Here is a 16176-nt window from a genome sequence, read left to right as displayed (position 1 = left end):
ACCAAGTTGCAAAGCAGGGCTTCCATACTGATAATCAGCTTGAAAGACTTACTTTGCAAGGGAGAGAGGAAACCACACTAAGCAATTGATGGTACTTACTCTCCCCACCTCTCCCCCAAGAGCTGGTGGCCTAGGCCTAGTGAGAGGCCTCAAGTGTCCGAAGGCCTTGCCCAGCCTGGGAGAAGAGTGTTCACTGGATGCAGAAACAAGGGACAAAAACAGACATGGTCTTATGTCTAGGCAAGATGACTGGTACTTGTTTTGAGCCAGTGTAAAAAGTGTTTTCTTCAGGATGATACTCAATTTATCCAAAGATGGAAGTGGGATTTCTCTCTTCATCCAGGATACTCCAAATAGGACATGTTCAATAGCGAAGCTGGTACCTTAGAACATTTTTGCAACTTTATTTTCTTTTTAAAGATTTTTATTTTTTAAGTGAACTATAGTTGATTTACATTGTCAATTTCTGTTGGACAGAAAATTGATTCAGTTATACATATACATTGAGTTATATAATATATACATTCTTTTTAAAAATATTCTTTACCATTATGGTTTATCATAGAATTTTTTACATATAAAATTTTATTTATTTGTCTTTGGCTGTGCTGGGCCTTCATTGCCATGGGTGCTTTCTCTATCTGCGGTGAGCGTGGGCCACTCTCTAGTTGTGCCACACAGGCGTCTCACTGCCGTGGCTCCTCTTGTTGTGGAGCACAAACTCTAGGGTGTGCAGGCTTCAGTGGCTGCTTAGCTTCCCCTCAGCATGTGCGACGTTCCCAGATCAGGGATCGAACCTGTGTCTCCTACCTTGGCAGGATTCTTTACCACTGAGCCCCCAGGGAAGCCCTGTCTTTTTGAATCATAGTTTTGTCTGAGTATATGCCCAGGAGTGGGATTGCTGGGTTACGTGGTGATTCTGACTTTAGTTTTCTGAGGGACCTCTACACTGTTCTCCACAGTGTACACTGTTCCCACTGCACCAGCCTACATTCCCACCAACAGTGTAGGAGGGATCCCTTGTCTCCACACCCTCTCCAGAATTTGTTGTTTGCACACTTTCTAATGATGGCCATCCTGACTGGTGTGATGGGAATGACACTGTTGTTTTTGCATTTTATTTTGTTTTATTTTTAATTTTGTTTTACATGTAATGACCTTGTCTGTTGTAGTTTTGATTTTCATTTCTCTAATAAATAGCAGTGTTGAGCATCTTTTCATGTGCCTATAGGCCATCTGTATTTCCTAGTGAAGGTGACTAACTTTAGCTAAATTTAGTGGCCATTTAAATTTCTTCTTTTGTGAATTGCCTTTCTGTTTCCTTTTCTTGTCTTTCTACTGGGACTTAATTTTTATTAATGTAGGAATTATTATGTATTCCATGTTCTTTTTTTTTTAATTTTATTTTATTTTTTAACTTTACAATATTGTATTGGTTTTGCCATATATTGAAATGAATCCGCCACAGGTATACATGTGTTCCCCGAGACTAACACACATTTAATCCATCTAGAATTTACTTGGTGTGTGGTGCAAGGTGCTGCTGCCGCTGCTAAGTTGCTTCAGTCGTGTCCGACTCTGTGCAACCCCATAGACAGCACCCCCACCAGGCTCCCCCATCCCTGGGATTCTCCAGGCACGAACACTGGAGTGGGTTGCCATTTCCTTCTCCAATGCATGAAAGTGAAAAGTCAAAGTGAAGTCGCTCAGTCGTGTCCAACTCTTAGCGACCTCATGGACTGCAGTCCACCAGGTTCCTCCGCCCATGGGATTTTCCAGGCAAGAGTATTGGAGTGGGGTGCCATGGTAAGAACTGAATTTATTATTTTCTATCCTGAACACCAAGTCTAACACCATTAACTAAAAGGTTTTCCTTTCCCAATTAATTTATCATTAATTAATTAAGTAATCCATTCATACATTCAATGAATATTTGTTGAGATTCTGCTACGTGCCAGGCACTTGAAAACAGTAACGGGAAAAAAAGACAAAATGGGAAAAAAAAACCCTCTGTCCTAGAGAGGTATACATTCTTGCAGAGGAGACAGACAATGAACAAAGTATATAGTGTGCCAGATAGTGATACCATCTGTGAAGAAAAATGAAGCAGAGCGGGAGGACAAGGACTGTGGAGGAAGCATTGGTACCGCAAATGGAGTGGCTGGGGAAGGCCGCTTACAAACTCGTGTCCTTAACATTTGAGCAGAGAGTTGAAGAAAGTGAGTGAGGATGTGAATATATGAAGGAAGAAAGTGCCAGGCAGAGAGAGTGATGAGTACAAAGAGTGTGCTTGGTGTGTTCAGGAAGACCAACCAGGAGACACATATGGTTGTCACAGAGAGATTAGCAGGAGAGGAAGTCAGAGAGGTAATGAGCACCTGGATCACAGAGGGCCTTGAGGGCATTGTCAGGACTTCAGCTTTTAGTCTGAGGAAGCTGGGGGAACATCACAGGGTTTTGAACAGGAGAGGACATCCTCTGACTTACACTTTATGTTTTAAAGATTTTTTTTTTATGTGGATCATTTTTTTATTTTTAAAATTTATTTCTTTTTGATGTGGACCGTATTTAAAGTCTTTATTGAATTTGTTACAATATTGCTTCTGCTTTTTATGTTTTGTTTTTCTGTCCCCGAGGCATTTGGAATCTTAGTTTCTTGATCAGGGATCGAACCCGCACCCCCTGAATTGGAAGGCAAAGTCTTAACCACTGGACTACCAGGGAAGCCCTGAAGTTACATTTTAAAAGATTCACCCTGGTTGCTGTGGCAGAGGAAGTTGGTGAAACTTTTTATCACCTCATTTTTTCTGTCTGTGTTTGAGGCTGTCTTAACAGATCCTCTGCTCTTAGTTGATATGAAGCTGCTTATGTGTTGCTGCAAAGGGCTGGACCTTCTCTGGGGGGAGGCCCCTGGTGATTATCATTGTCAGGGAAAGAGGGAGCATAATGGAACATGATAGTAGCATGGTGACTATAATGACCTCAGTAGATAAAGGGTTCTGTCACGCTTCCCAGAGAATTCTGGATACTTCAATGGACGCTGTATGATTATAATTATTTATTCCCAGCGCTTTATGTTCAAGTGACTGGCAATGAGGTAGAACAGGCGCCAGATGGGTAGATACTAGCCAAAAGTTTAATTAGCTGAAGAAAGCGAGAAAGCAATGACAGCCTTAGGCTGATATCTCTTGAGACCTTAATAGCTAGAACTTCACAGTATCTCTTAGTGACAGCTTCCTCATCAAGGCAATTCCTTGTGGTTAGTTACATTCCCCTACTGTTGTGCTCTTGGCTCCTTGAACCTCCTCTATCAAAACACTCATCACATAATGACCAGCCTAATTGCAAACCATAAACTTTGGTTTCTTCCAGACTGTAAACTCTGTTGCCTTGTTCCCACTCTATTCCTCGTTCCATGTACAGTATCTGCTAGAGAATGTGCCCAATAAGTAGTTGGTGAATGAATGAGAAACTGTCTTGGGACATGGAGCTATTATGTGGGATTTGCAGGTAGTTCTGGGGTCCTGCATTTTGTCAGCTGGGGATGGTGTCATATGCTGCACTTTTCCAGTGGGGATGTTCAGCTGGGTTGCCCCACAGGAATTCTCCCAGCTGTCCTAGTTGGCCTCCTGGGTTTTCTTGTTGGTTGAATCATCCTTGAGTGGACACCCTGGGGGCCCCTGCAGTTGGATGCCGTGTCTGGAGCAGCCACTGCTGCAGCCACGTGGGTGTGAGCTGGAGACCAAGCTCCTCTTAATCTCTGCGCCAGGCTGCTGACAATAAACAAGCTTTCCACCCAGCAGCTGTTGACAGTCGCCTCCCACACAGCCCACCAGAGCCCTGCCCGGAGGTGGCATGCCTCCCTCCCAGTTGCTCTAATAATAACAACACTATATTCTTAGCCAGAGCCCCAGGCTTTCACTCACATAGACACTTTTCACTTGTCTTAGAATGGGAGTCAGAGGAGCATAGAAACACAGGGAAGTCATCCGGACATTTGTTTAGCCATCTACAACTTAATCTGTTTGGGTTCAGGTTCTCTGACTCTCTTGCTCCTCTCCTGGATGCTGGACAGTGGGAAGGGGACAAGCAGAGCTGAGGAACAATGAGAAGCTGGTTTCTGGTCCCTTCCAGGCCATGAGGAGGGCCCCTGGGGAGACCTGGTCCTGGGCTCTTGTCCCCCCAGGGGCCTGGCGGCAGTTTGCTTCTGTGTCTGCCTGGGTCCTGAACCTAGGACAGGGAAGGCCTGTTAGGAGCAGCAGCCTCAGAGGGCAAGAAGGCTTGCTTTCCTTCTAAGAACCTTCTGTTTCCTTCTGCCTGGGCCTCTGCTCTTCAGAGAGGCGCTGTGGTGCTGCGGCCCTGCTCACGTGCTGCCCGGAGACCGGGCAGACGCCCAGAATGGGTGTGGGACTCGTCCATCACCCTCCTCGCAGCTGCCTGGCCTGTACGTACACACAGCCCATGGCCATGGGCTTGCATTTGACAGCACTGCGCTGACCGCGTGTTTTCCAGCTCCTGAGAAGCCAGTGGAGGGGCACTTCCAGAATCGCATCCATGTCCTTCCTTCCGCCTCTCAGGCTAGCCAGCGGCTGAGAGGAGGAGAAATAGGAAGCCGACTAGTCAATGGCCCAATTCCTCCGCCCCCGTATAATTATGGGTTGGCCACAAGTTCCGTCTCATTTTCTCAAACAGCCCTTTAACAGGAGGGAGGAGGAGACAGCTGATGAAACCACAAGCCCTGGATCTTAGTAGGGTTCCACCTGCCTGGGAGCAAGGCTGCCCTGGGACATCCCTGGGAAGGTATTTACTTCTCTCCCTTGTTTTTTTTTTTTTTTGCTCCCTGTAATACTTCCAAAATTTCCACTATGGCATTCCAAGGTGGTCTGGTCACTGCACAGAGAATATGGTATTACACTATAACTAGGAAATGCCTGAGGTTCTATGAAGGAAAATGTCATATACATCCAAGGGATCATTATATTTATTTCCACTTTAAGGTTTTTGTACTCACATCTGGTGAGCTTGGGCCCCTTAGCTGAGGGATAAAGGCTTCAGCTATCACATGTTCTTAAATAGACTCAAGGCTTTGCTCTAAGCTTTTCAGATGGATTCGTTTAAAACTGCAGCTTACCTATCACTTTAAGAAATTCCACATATCCACCTGCAGCCTTATACTATTGAATATACTACTAATTATGCGTGGAGTCACAAATGATAGCTTTCAGAGTAGAAACTAAAACTCTGTATTGGATAATTGCAGAAAACTTGACTGCAATTCACTAAGAATGTGTTTTGGTGAATAAGGAGACAACATTTTGAAAAGTAGGTCAGGGCGCTTTTAGGGAACCCATAAAAGCCTCAAGGATGCTCTGCAGGTGTGATAATTGGGGGGACCAGCAGCTTCCCGCCTCCATCCCCCTTCCCTTGTATTTCTTTTCCAGACTGCTATCTGTGACAGCTCAGGCAGGGGCCCTAGGCAGCCCTCCTCCGAATCCGTCCCTCCGACATCTCCTCTCTGCCTTCTCCCCACACGCACCAGCCGCACTAGCACCTCAGCTTCTAATTTTAGCTTCTGTTTTGCATTTGCATAGCAGACAAGGAAATATAATGCAGACTTTAGATAGGAGAGAAGTCAGGCTGTTTTCTTCCTGATAAATTGGCCGCCATCCATATTTGATGGCTGCTGGCTGATAGCAGTCGGTAGAATAGGGAACAGGTTATGCCCTTGCTGTGTGAGAGAGCAGTCTCTTCTCAGGATACCAGGAGCTAGAACCTTTCTGTCTTTTTCCCTTTGCACTCATGGCTGGTTGCATGACTTCAAACACCACTACATTTACTTACATTTGGAGAAATTCAAATGGATACAGACCACTGATTGTGTTGAGAGTGAAAGAGAGTGTGTGTGTATGTACTGGGGGCAGATTACTTCCCGTTAAGAACACTGAATTAGATTCAATAATCTGTCAAGACTAGAAGCTACACAGATCTGCATTAACAATCAGGCCTGGAAGGCTGCAGTCCATGGGGTCGCTGAGGGTCGGACACGACTGAGTGACTTCACTTTCACTTTTCACTTTCATGCATTGGAGAAGGAAATGGCAACCCACTCCAGTGTTCTTGCCTGGAGAATCCCAGGGATGGGGGAGCCTGGTGGGCTGCCATCTATGGGGTCGCACAGAGTCGGACACGACTGAAGTGACTTAGCAGCAGCAGTAGAGGGCTGTATCTTACAGCCTGCATCATGAGGACTGTCTCCTTGGGTGTCTTCTAAAGGATGGGGCAAAACCTTGGGAACAGACTAGATCAGTGCTACTCAGAGTGCTACATCAGCATCATCTGGAAGCTCATTAGGAATTCAGAATCTTGAGCCTCAGACTCTGTACCTGCTGAATCCTAATCCCTGGAGGGTGAGGCCCAGGTATCTAGGTTTTAACTTGCTCTCTAGGTGACTCTTACACATGCTAAAGTTTAAAAATTAATTAGCTAAAGTATCTTTTAAAGTCTCTCCCATCCAACTAGAAGTTAATTGTTCCTATAGCTTTTTCTATGTCTACTCAGGTGGGGTTGATGCAAATTTCATTAGTGAAACTAAACCAAACCTAACCTTTGTTATCGAAAAATAATGCACAGCAAAGTGCAGAGATGAACTATATATATCAAGGGAACTCTGTAAAACTAAATGAGGTTTTATTGTAGCTCTCGGTTACTTCACCTTGGTCAGGAAATAGAACCTTGCCAGAACCCTAAGAGGCCCCTTCTCAAGGGAATTCCAAACCCTTTCTCCACTCCAAAAGGAGCCACTCTCCTGACTTCTATAATCACTTCTCTCCTTCATATTTTTACAATCTAAAACTGTAGCCCAAAATAGCACAGAGTAGTCTTGCTTATTTTTGACCTTTATCTAAATGGAATTACAAAGTACCTACTCCTGGGTGTCTGGTTTCTTTTGCTCAACATTTTGTCTGAGAGATTTCATTAAGTTTTCAGCACAGTGATTTTTGTCTTTTGTAAAGCTGCTGCACTTTCTCATTGCTTGAATCCACATCAGTATCTCGGAGATGCACAGCTTTTCCTTTAAAATCACAGCACATTAACATTAACTTGGTTAGTGAGAATTTCACAGTGCTCCTTGAGCCAGTCATGGATTCTCCAGGATGCTGCTGAATGAGGATGGGATTACCGCTCCAGGGTTCCCAATGTGTCTTCTCTGTGCCAGAGAGAGGATGGAGGAGGTGGTTAGGAGGCCCTTTGGCGGGGGGGACACCCTGCCTTCAGAGGAAGGAAATGCTTGTCGCTCCCAGGGGCCTCGAAACCCAACATTCAACCAGTATGTGGCATGGGATTGGGTACAGGGTGACCCAGGACTGTTTCAAGGCAACACGTATCTGTCTTCCTGCTCATTTCATCAAGTTTTCTGATCTATCACACACAAACAACTGTACTTAGAGCACATGCTGGAAAGAGTAGAAAAGACAAGATACCTGAGGCATAGTTACTGTCAGCTTTCCCCCTAAGCTCTTTTCCCCACAGAGGTTTAGAACAAGACCTTTGAGTCAGACCAGCCAGGGTTCTGATCCTGGCTCTGCTCCTTACCAAGTAGGTGACCTTAAGCTCATCTCCATCTTAAAAATGCAGATTATAATAATAGTATATATCTCATGGGGCTATTTTGGTGATTAATTAGGAAATCTTTCAAATATCCTTAGCATGCTGCTGCTGCTACTGCTAAGTCACTTCGGTCGTGTCTGACAGCACCTGGTTAATAATAATTACAACTAATAGTGAATGCTTCCAGCGTGCCAGCTTCTGCAACCCTATATGATGAGTTCTGCTATTACCCTTAGTTTCAGATGAAGACACTGAGGCCCAGAGAGGTTAAGAAACTTGCTCAGGATCCCACAGATAGTGAGTGGTTGAGAGAGCCTAACACCAGAGTCTTTGCTCTTAACCATTGTGTGTATGGTTCGGTGAGTCTTAGTTATTTTTATCATCTTCTATTTGGTACTCTTGGTGTATTTTTCTCATTGTCTGTTTCACACCTCTCACGTGATCTCTAGCACAACCAGGGTCCTGTCAGCTGCCTGTCCACATCAACCTCATGAAACAAACAAGCCCAGCTTTGTAATTTGAGGATAGTCCATCTCCTTGTTATGTGGTCCTCTTTTGAGGGTTGTCTCTCACGACAGAAGCTGGTGATGACAATGGTAGCCATGGTAGATGCATCCCAGAAGGTCTCAGCTATCCCTTTTAGAAGCCCTGGCTTACCCCAAAGCCTCATGCCTCATTGAACTGGGATTCTGCAAGCAGTGAGAATCAAAATGGGTCAAAGGTTGGAAAATGGTCCTGAAAGGACAGCTTAAATGAATTGGTGGTCATTTGGTAGATTCATATTGGTGACTCTAACTTTGAACAAGATATGAAAGTTGACAGTTTCCTCTGCCGACATGTAGTAAGAGAAGAAGCAACTGCTGAACGGCATGAGCTTGACAGAATGTTCTCTTTCTGTTGATGACAAAGTCTTAGTGCCCTGGAGTGGACTATTGAGGGCTATTGGGAACAAGCTACCTTCCTGGGCAGTAACATTGGTAGCTCAAGACAGTGGGGAGAACTTCTTCCCTTCTTTTCCCACAGTTTTGAGCTTAAGGACATTTTCCCCTTTATTCTCAAATTTCTAAAGACTGTCCACAGTATGGTAGGTAGAATCATGCCCTCTCCCCACCCCAAATATGTCCACATGCCCATCCCTGGACCCTGTTTATACAGATGGGTCCCCAAGTTTCTTCTAAGAAGAGGGAGTGGGAGAACCAGTTTTAGGGAGATGTGCTGTGAGAAAGACTCAAGCAGCCATTGATGCCTTTAAAAAAAATAATTGTTATTTACTTATTTGTTTTTGGCTGTGCTGGGTCTTCCTTGCTGTGCAGGCCTTTATCGAGTTGTGGTGAGCAGGGGCTACTCTCTAGCTGCAGTGAGTGGGCTTCTCATTTGCGGCGGTGTCTCTTCTTGTGGAGCACGGGCTCTAGGGCGTTTGGACTTAATAACTGTGGCATGTGGGCTTCAGTAGTTGTGGCTCGGGGGCTCGAGAGCACAGGCTCAATAGTTGTGGCTCATGAGCTTAGTTGCTCCATGGGGTGTGGCATCTTCCTGGACCAGGGGTTGAACCCATGCTTCCTGCATTGGCAGGTAGATTTTTTACCACTGAACCACCAGGGCAGCCCCCATTGATGGCTTTGAAGAGGAAAGATGAGGACTATGAGTCAAGAAAGGTGGAAAAGGCAAGGAAGGGGAGGTCCTCTGAAGCTCCCAGAAGGAAACGTGGAATTGCCAGCATCTTGATTTTAGCCCAGTAAGACCCCTGTCAGGTTTCTGACCTACAGATTTGTAAGATAATAAATGTATATTCTTTCACGTCACTTAAGTTTGTGGTAGGTTGTTACATAAGCTGTAAAAAACGAATGCACACAGTTTAACCATGTGGCAAGAATATAATTGGTGGATAGAGGGGGGAGTTTTTAATTTTCCCTCACAATCCTGGCTTCTATATCCCAAGCTCATGAGACCCATAGGCCCAGATGGAAGTGTTAGTGCAGTAGCAGTAACAGTATGTGCCTCTATTTTTCAAGCTATCTTTAATGCTACCTGTCAGCAGATACACCTTCTGGTGTCTCCTTGGATTGACACAGAGAGGAGATGGGGACTGCTGTTCTCCATGTTGTCACCACCCCTGACTATTGTATTCAGAGAAGCTTCAGAGGAGAGCACAGTAGGACTACTTGTCAAAGGCAGCGTGATGTGTATGGGACCTTCTCTGCTTCTCTGGAGTTACCTGTCAATCATAGCATCTCTGTGACCTGGGCTTTGGAGCTGCCTGTCCCCTTCCAGCTCCAGCCCCTGCTTGGAGAAGGGACTTTTCTCCTTGTGCTGACTCATGTCTCAGGCTGCACAGTGGAACTGCAGACTCATTCACGGCAGTAGGAGGAAGAACAAACCAGGATCAATAAGAGCAAAAGATACTCCGGGCTCCAGAATGAAGAACTGACATCACGAAATGTTCCAACTGTGCCTGCCGTATTATAGATTCATGGAAGGATAATCGATTCAAAACTGCTGACTGGGAAAAATAGAAGCCTAACTATATTTTTCTATAAATGGAATATTGAACATTTTAAAAGGAAAGCAAATGTCAACAAATACGAAGAAAATCAAGTTTTAAGTCTAATGTGGTTTCCCAAAGGAAGTTTTGTGAGGCCATTTCAGGTACCAAGAGGCCAAACATAAAAGTGTTTCTTTCCTAACTTGGCCTACTTGCTCAGGACCCAGGTCAGAAGGAGTTGATGTTCTGTTTTTGGCTGGGGAGAAGTGACCAAGAATACTCCCAGGCAGAGAAGTTCCTGCATTAGGCACTAGACTGTTGGGCCTGGGGCTCCTTGGCCTTCTGGTCCCCTGTCACTTTGGACTGGAGGTCACCTCTCCCTCATCTTCCTACAGGGGTGGTAAGTATTTCTGCAACCCCTACATGGTTGGGAGGCCGTATGCAGGAGGAAACCAAGCTGATGAGCCAATTGATCTGCCTGGGGCCCCAGTCCTACAGGCTGGGTGAGAGGCCACCTGATGAAGGGAAGTTTGTAATATTGTCCAGTTGCAACAAGGGCCACTGTGGCAGCCTCGCCCTCTCAGAGCAGCTGCCACTGCCACCCTGTCTTCTCTCCCTGCTGTGGACGGACTGACAGAAGCTTCCTAGGAGGGCTGAGCAGTCAGAGATGCTGGAGGCGGTGCCCCCTTCCAACAAGGACAGGAACATACCTTCCTCCATCCTGGGGAGCCATGGCCCCAGCCCCGTCCCCTCCTCCCAGAAGAAAGGGGGAGTCTCTTGGTCCTGAGTCTTTCTATTTTTCTAGCAGCAGCACAGGACAGAACCTTTCCCTGCCTGTCGGGTCACTGCCTTCCTCCTCCTCACACCAGCCCTGGGTTTCCTCTGGGCCCAGGAATCACAGTGTGGCCCAGCCTGCTCTCTCTGGACCATGCCATGTGCTCCTGTCTGCTCACATTGCTCTGGTCACACTCTTTCATTCTACACTGTGTTCTTCAGAAACCAAATTCCCCATCTTTGTAAGCACCAGACTCTTGCCACTTCCCCTTTCCCTTTTCACTCTGAGCTATTTTGTGGCCCCACAAACTCCAGTGGAGTGGAGGGTTTGCTGAAGAAATCAAACAAGGAAGCCAGAGTCACGAGCAGCTCTGATGAACCCTGTAGCAGAGGAGATTCTAGAGTTAGATGAGGGTTGGAGGTCATCTGTTATAATTATCCTTGCCCCTTCAACACCTACCTACTCAGTTATAGGAATGCAGGCCTACCCTGAAACTTCAGCATTTATCCATTTGGAAATCTGTTTTCACGAGACAGCGCCCAACCTGCAAGGCTGGGCTGGGAGCCAGTAACAGCATGGATGTGGCGCCCTGCAGGGTCAGGCTCCAGAGGAGCCTCTGAGGGCCACTGCAGACAAAGCGGAGACAGCCTGGCTCCACGTTCACTGAGGGCGCAGTGCCTGGGGAGATGCTACTCTGTATAAAGCTCACAGGCCAATTGGGGGTTCCTAGCCTCCCTCTGGCCGTGCTTACTTAGGTTTAGGGGTGATAGTGTAGCTTCTGGAAAGTCAGGAGTGTTGATGGTGTTGGGAGCCTAGACTCCTAACTCCAGGTCTGGGCTCCAATCCTGCTTAATCACTGGTTGACTGTAAGCTCTGTGACACCCGTTTCCATATCTGTAAAATGAGGATTTTGCTGTCTACCTTCCAAGGTTGCTGTGAGGGGTAAATGAAGCTATGCCAAATGTTTAGCAAACAATATGCGTTCAGCCCTTAGCACCTTTGTTAGTAGTGCTATATGTCGGTCGTCATCATGGTCATCAGCATCACCCAATATCGTGAGCTGGAGAGGCAGGCCAGGTATAGTCCTAAGCAAGCTCGTCCACAGGAGCCTCTGGACGCTTCCTGAGGCTCAGGTGCCCCTCCCCTGATTTCAGCAGTGCTGAATTGGAAGGTACTGCCTGAGAGCCCGCTTCCTTTTGATTGTTATCCTTGGAGCAGTGTCCCCAGAGGCCCATGGCAGTCAGCTGCTTCTGGTAGTTACAGCAGTTTTTAGAGCTGAGCATGCCCACAAGGCAGACTTCAGCTCGCTGAGTCATGCTGCAGGGTCTGCCCCAGCCAGCCACCAAGACAAAAGGCAGCAGCAATCCGGAAGACAAATGACCATGGTGCACACAATAGTTTTCACAGGGATTTTAGTAAATATTTCTTTTTAATGTATCTGGATGAAGGACAGGGGTGGGTAGATGATAATATTTATTAAACACTTACCACCCACCAGGCCCCCACAACTGGATTTTGCTTTCATTGAGCTCAACCCAAACTTCCCAGTGGGGACTCTCTCCTCTCAAATAGCCTGCCACCCTCCTGAGTGAGGGGTCCCTGGGATCTAGACCCTGACACCCAGCAGAGGGTGGGAGGTGGCTGTGAAGGGAAACTCACTAGCATGGTCCTGGAGTGGGGACAATGCTCTGCTCCCCTTGCGCCATCCATACACACAGCCTTTGAAATGGGGTTCTAGGGACAAGAGAGGAAAGCACTGATTTCCCTCGGAGGTCATCACCAAAGGAAGTGACTTGCAATGCAGACTATGACACGAGATCTGCTTTCCACAGTTGCTGTGGATATTTAGTTGTTTCTGTTGATACCACTGTTTATCTGGGCCTAGGATATGAGGATGTTTCTAAAAAATGCTGTATCACTGTCCCTATACTTACTCTGCCTTCTGCTTGGAAATCAGAAAAGAGTGAGGTTAAAGTGAAGTGACTTCTTTCCTGCAGGTATTCCAATGTTCTCTCAGAACTTATTGAAAAATAAAAAAACAACTTTGTAACTAGCAGATTTTCCAAGTTTTGCAAGCAAATGAGTAAAAAGAAAGAGAATGTATTATTTTTTATAACCTGTATTTTTTTCTGATTTGAGCTTGACTTTATTTCTGGAGCAAGCACATTTGTTTCTTAAAGGAGACCAAAAAAGAAAAAAAGAGATCCAATGGATATATCTCTCTCTTAAGATAGATTGACACTGGTCTGCATTATTGATAAGGAATCAGGAAAGGCTGTTTGGGAACATTTGTTTTCTTCATCAGCAAGAATTTCTCCAGCCTTTATTGGCTCTGATATATCAAAAGGTATTCTTTTTTTTTTTTTTTTTTTAACATAATCTTCTTTTTTTTTTCTTTTTTATTGAAGGATAATTGCTTTACAGAATTTTGTTGATTTTTGCCAAACATCAACATGAATCACCCATAGGGATACATATGTATGTAGTCTTGATTGTTCTGCTTCTTTTTTAAAATTTTTTTTGAAGTATTTTTATTTATTTATTATTTTTTTTTATTGAGGTATTTTTATTTTTTTGATGTGCCACATGGCATGTGGGATCTTGTTTGTTCCCTGACTTGGGACTGAACCTGTTCTCCCTGCCATAGAAGCGCAGAGTCCTAACCACAGGACTGCCAGGGGATTCCCAGCTTCTTTTGATTTTACTATAACCTTGAATAAATATCCATCATCATAAGAAAATGGAAGGTGAGAAGGGGTTCTGAGGCATCATTTGGCCTATTCCCCTGCTTCATTTACAGCCACAATTATACTTCCTACTGATAAGAGAGACCCTCTGAAATTGAGATTCCAGAACTGTCTTTTGATAATTTGTTCCCCTATTTAACAGTCCCTCTTTACCCAAAGTTTTCTCTTCCTGCTTATGATTCTAAGCCAAATGTCTCACTCTTCAGTGTAGAGGCAAACTGTTGTTCCCTGGGGAGTAAATAATACCTCTCACAGGTCTGGGAGAAGGCAATGGCACCCCACTCCAGTACTCTTGCCTGGAAAATCCCATGGACGGAGGAGTCTGGTAGGCTGCAGTCCATGGGGTCTCGAAGAGTAGGACACCACTGAGCAACTTCACTTTCACTTTTCACTTTCATGCATTGGAGAAGGAAATGGCAACCCACTCCAGTGTTCTTACCTGGAGACTCCCAGAGACAGGGGAGCCTGGTGGGGGTGCTGTCTGTGGGGTTGCACAGAGTCAGATATGATTGAAGCGACTTAGCAGCAGCAGCAGCTGCACAGGTCTGAGGATTTATTTGACTGAGTCCTCAGTCTCCTCTTGCTTTAACTGAGTGTTCTCCTTCTCCTATAGAGGCTATTTACGCTCTTCCTGGAGATGCTGTGTGCTGCAGGGCACCAAGGCCATCCCACATTCTGAGTAACTGGTGCTTTTTTCCTGATGAACCCCTGACAGGGTGCTGACACAATGACACCCTCTTGCTCCAGGGCATAAGAGCAAATATCCATTCTGCTCAAGTTCTTTCTTTTCTAGAAGGCATTTCAGCATAAAGATTGGTGAATAGGAAGTAAATATCCATAATGAAAAATTTCACAGGGCAGAAATTCCAGGGGAATGTTCTCAGTAAAGCTGTGTATCCCTTTTCTAGGGCTTTGCAGGTGGCACAGTAGTAAAGAATCTGCTTGCCAATGCAGGAGAAGAGCCAAGAGACAAGGGTTCAATCTCTGGGTCAGGAAGATACCCTAGAGAAGGGAATGGCTACCCACTCTAGTATTCTTGCCTGGAGAATTCCATGGACAGAGGAGCTGGGCAGGCTACAGTCCATGGGGTTGCATACAGTTGGACATGACTGAGCATACACACATCCCTTTTCTACTCAGGACCCACCTAACTATGAGGATCTGTTTGGTCCTTCTGTAGCACAGGAGAAATAAAAGCCCTTATCTTTTGTAAACACAGATAATACCCAAAGTGACACTACCTGTTAGTCCTTCTGTAGTACAGAAGAAATAAAAAGGACTTGTTTTTTGTAAACACAGATAATACTAGGAGTAATTAATAATACCAGGAGTGATTAATAGTTGTGTTGGAATCACCCTGAGTGGTTAATCGTTGGTGTGGACACCTGCTCAACTTTGCATCTATTATTGAAGGGCTCAGGCTATCTGGAGACTCTCTCATGCAGGCATTCACTTGTCAGACTTTGCATTATGGCTTTTGATTTTGGACATTTACTGCATTTTTAAAAGAATTCAGCATTCTTTTCATATATAGCTGGGATTTTTTTACATTAAATTTCAAGATTTTAGGAGTTTATGGTTTATCAATCTTTGAAGAGTTGTGACTGAAACATTCACATGTGGGTGCATTTAAAAATAATAGCTCAATCTGTAGATTTAAAACACCTCTGCTTCTTCTTATTCAGAAATGGTACTTGGAGCAGTTGCCAGCTGAGCCTGAGGTCACTAGAAAAGACAGAGGACTTGAAAAACTTCCGGCCTTGACCTTCTCTTTGCCATTTTCTTAGCTCCTGGAATTATTCTCTAAGAATGTAACTGTTAAGAGTTCCTGTAGATCCTCTGTTCTTACTGTTTTCTGGATTCTAGCCATAGTATTTGCTCTCCTATTTATTTCTTGGGGGCGATCAGAGTAATAAGAAAGGAGAGATAGGTAAGAATAGAGGCAAGGCCTAGTGGTTTTTTATTTCCAAGTCCAGCATGGTTGATTTTTATTAGTATCCCTTCCCCAGTTTCTCCACTGAAGCCACTCTTGCTGACTCTTCCCATCAAAATACAGTGAAAACAACAAAAAAACAACTAAAAACTCCCACCCATTCTTGTATAGCCAGGGACTCCTGCCCCTAATAAATCCTGGTTCTCAATATCTACCTTCTTTCCCAACTCTCTCTCTCCTCCTCCTCCTTCACCCCCTCGCTCGCTCCCTCTCTCTCTCCTTCCCTGTCTCTCTCTCTGTCACACACAAACACCACCCCGCAACAAAACACAAAAACACTCGCAGAATTCCAGGCCCATCCTCCACCCTGGAGGCCCCTCCACCCTGTTCCCTTCCCACCCTGGCAGGAAATAGGCACTCAAGTTGCTAATTGCTTTGAAATAGCTTAGAATTCGTAGAATTACAATGGAAATAGTCCAATATTTTAGAATGTTTAATCATACTTCCCTAAAGCTATGTATGGGGGTGTGTGTGTGTGTATTAAAAAAAAAAACTGAATTTAACAGGATAAGGAAAGTGACATATAGTTAAAGTCCTGTCTCTAAGCAGAGGGTATGGTGAGATTTTTCAG

Source organism: Bos indicus x Bos taurus, chromosome 11 (genome assembly GCF_003369695.1).
Source record: "Bos indicus x Bos taurus breed Angus x Brahman F1 hybrid chromosome 11, Bos_hybrid_MaternalHap_v2.0, whole genome shotgun sequence".
Taxonomy (NCBI): Eukaryota; Metazoa; Chordata; class Mammalia; order Artiodactyla; family Bovidae; genus Bos; species Bos indicus x Bos taurus.
The sequence above is the reverse complement of the archived record's forward strand: the minus strand, read 5'-3'. Positions refer to the sequence as shown.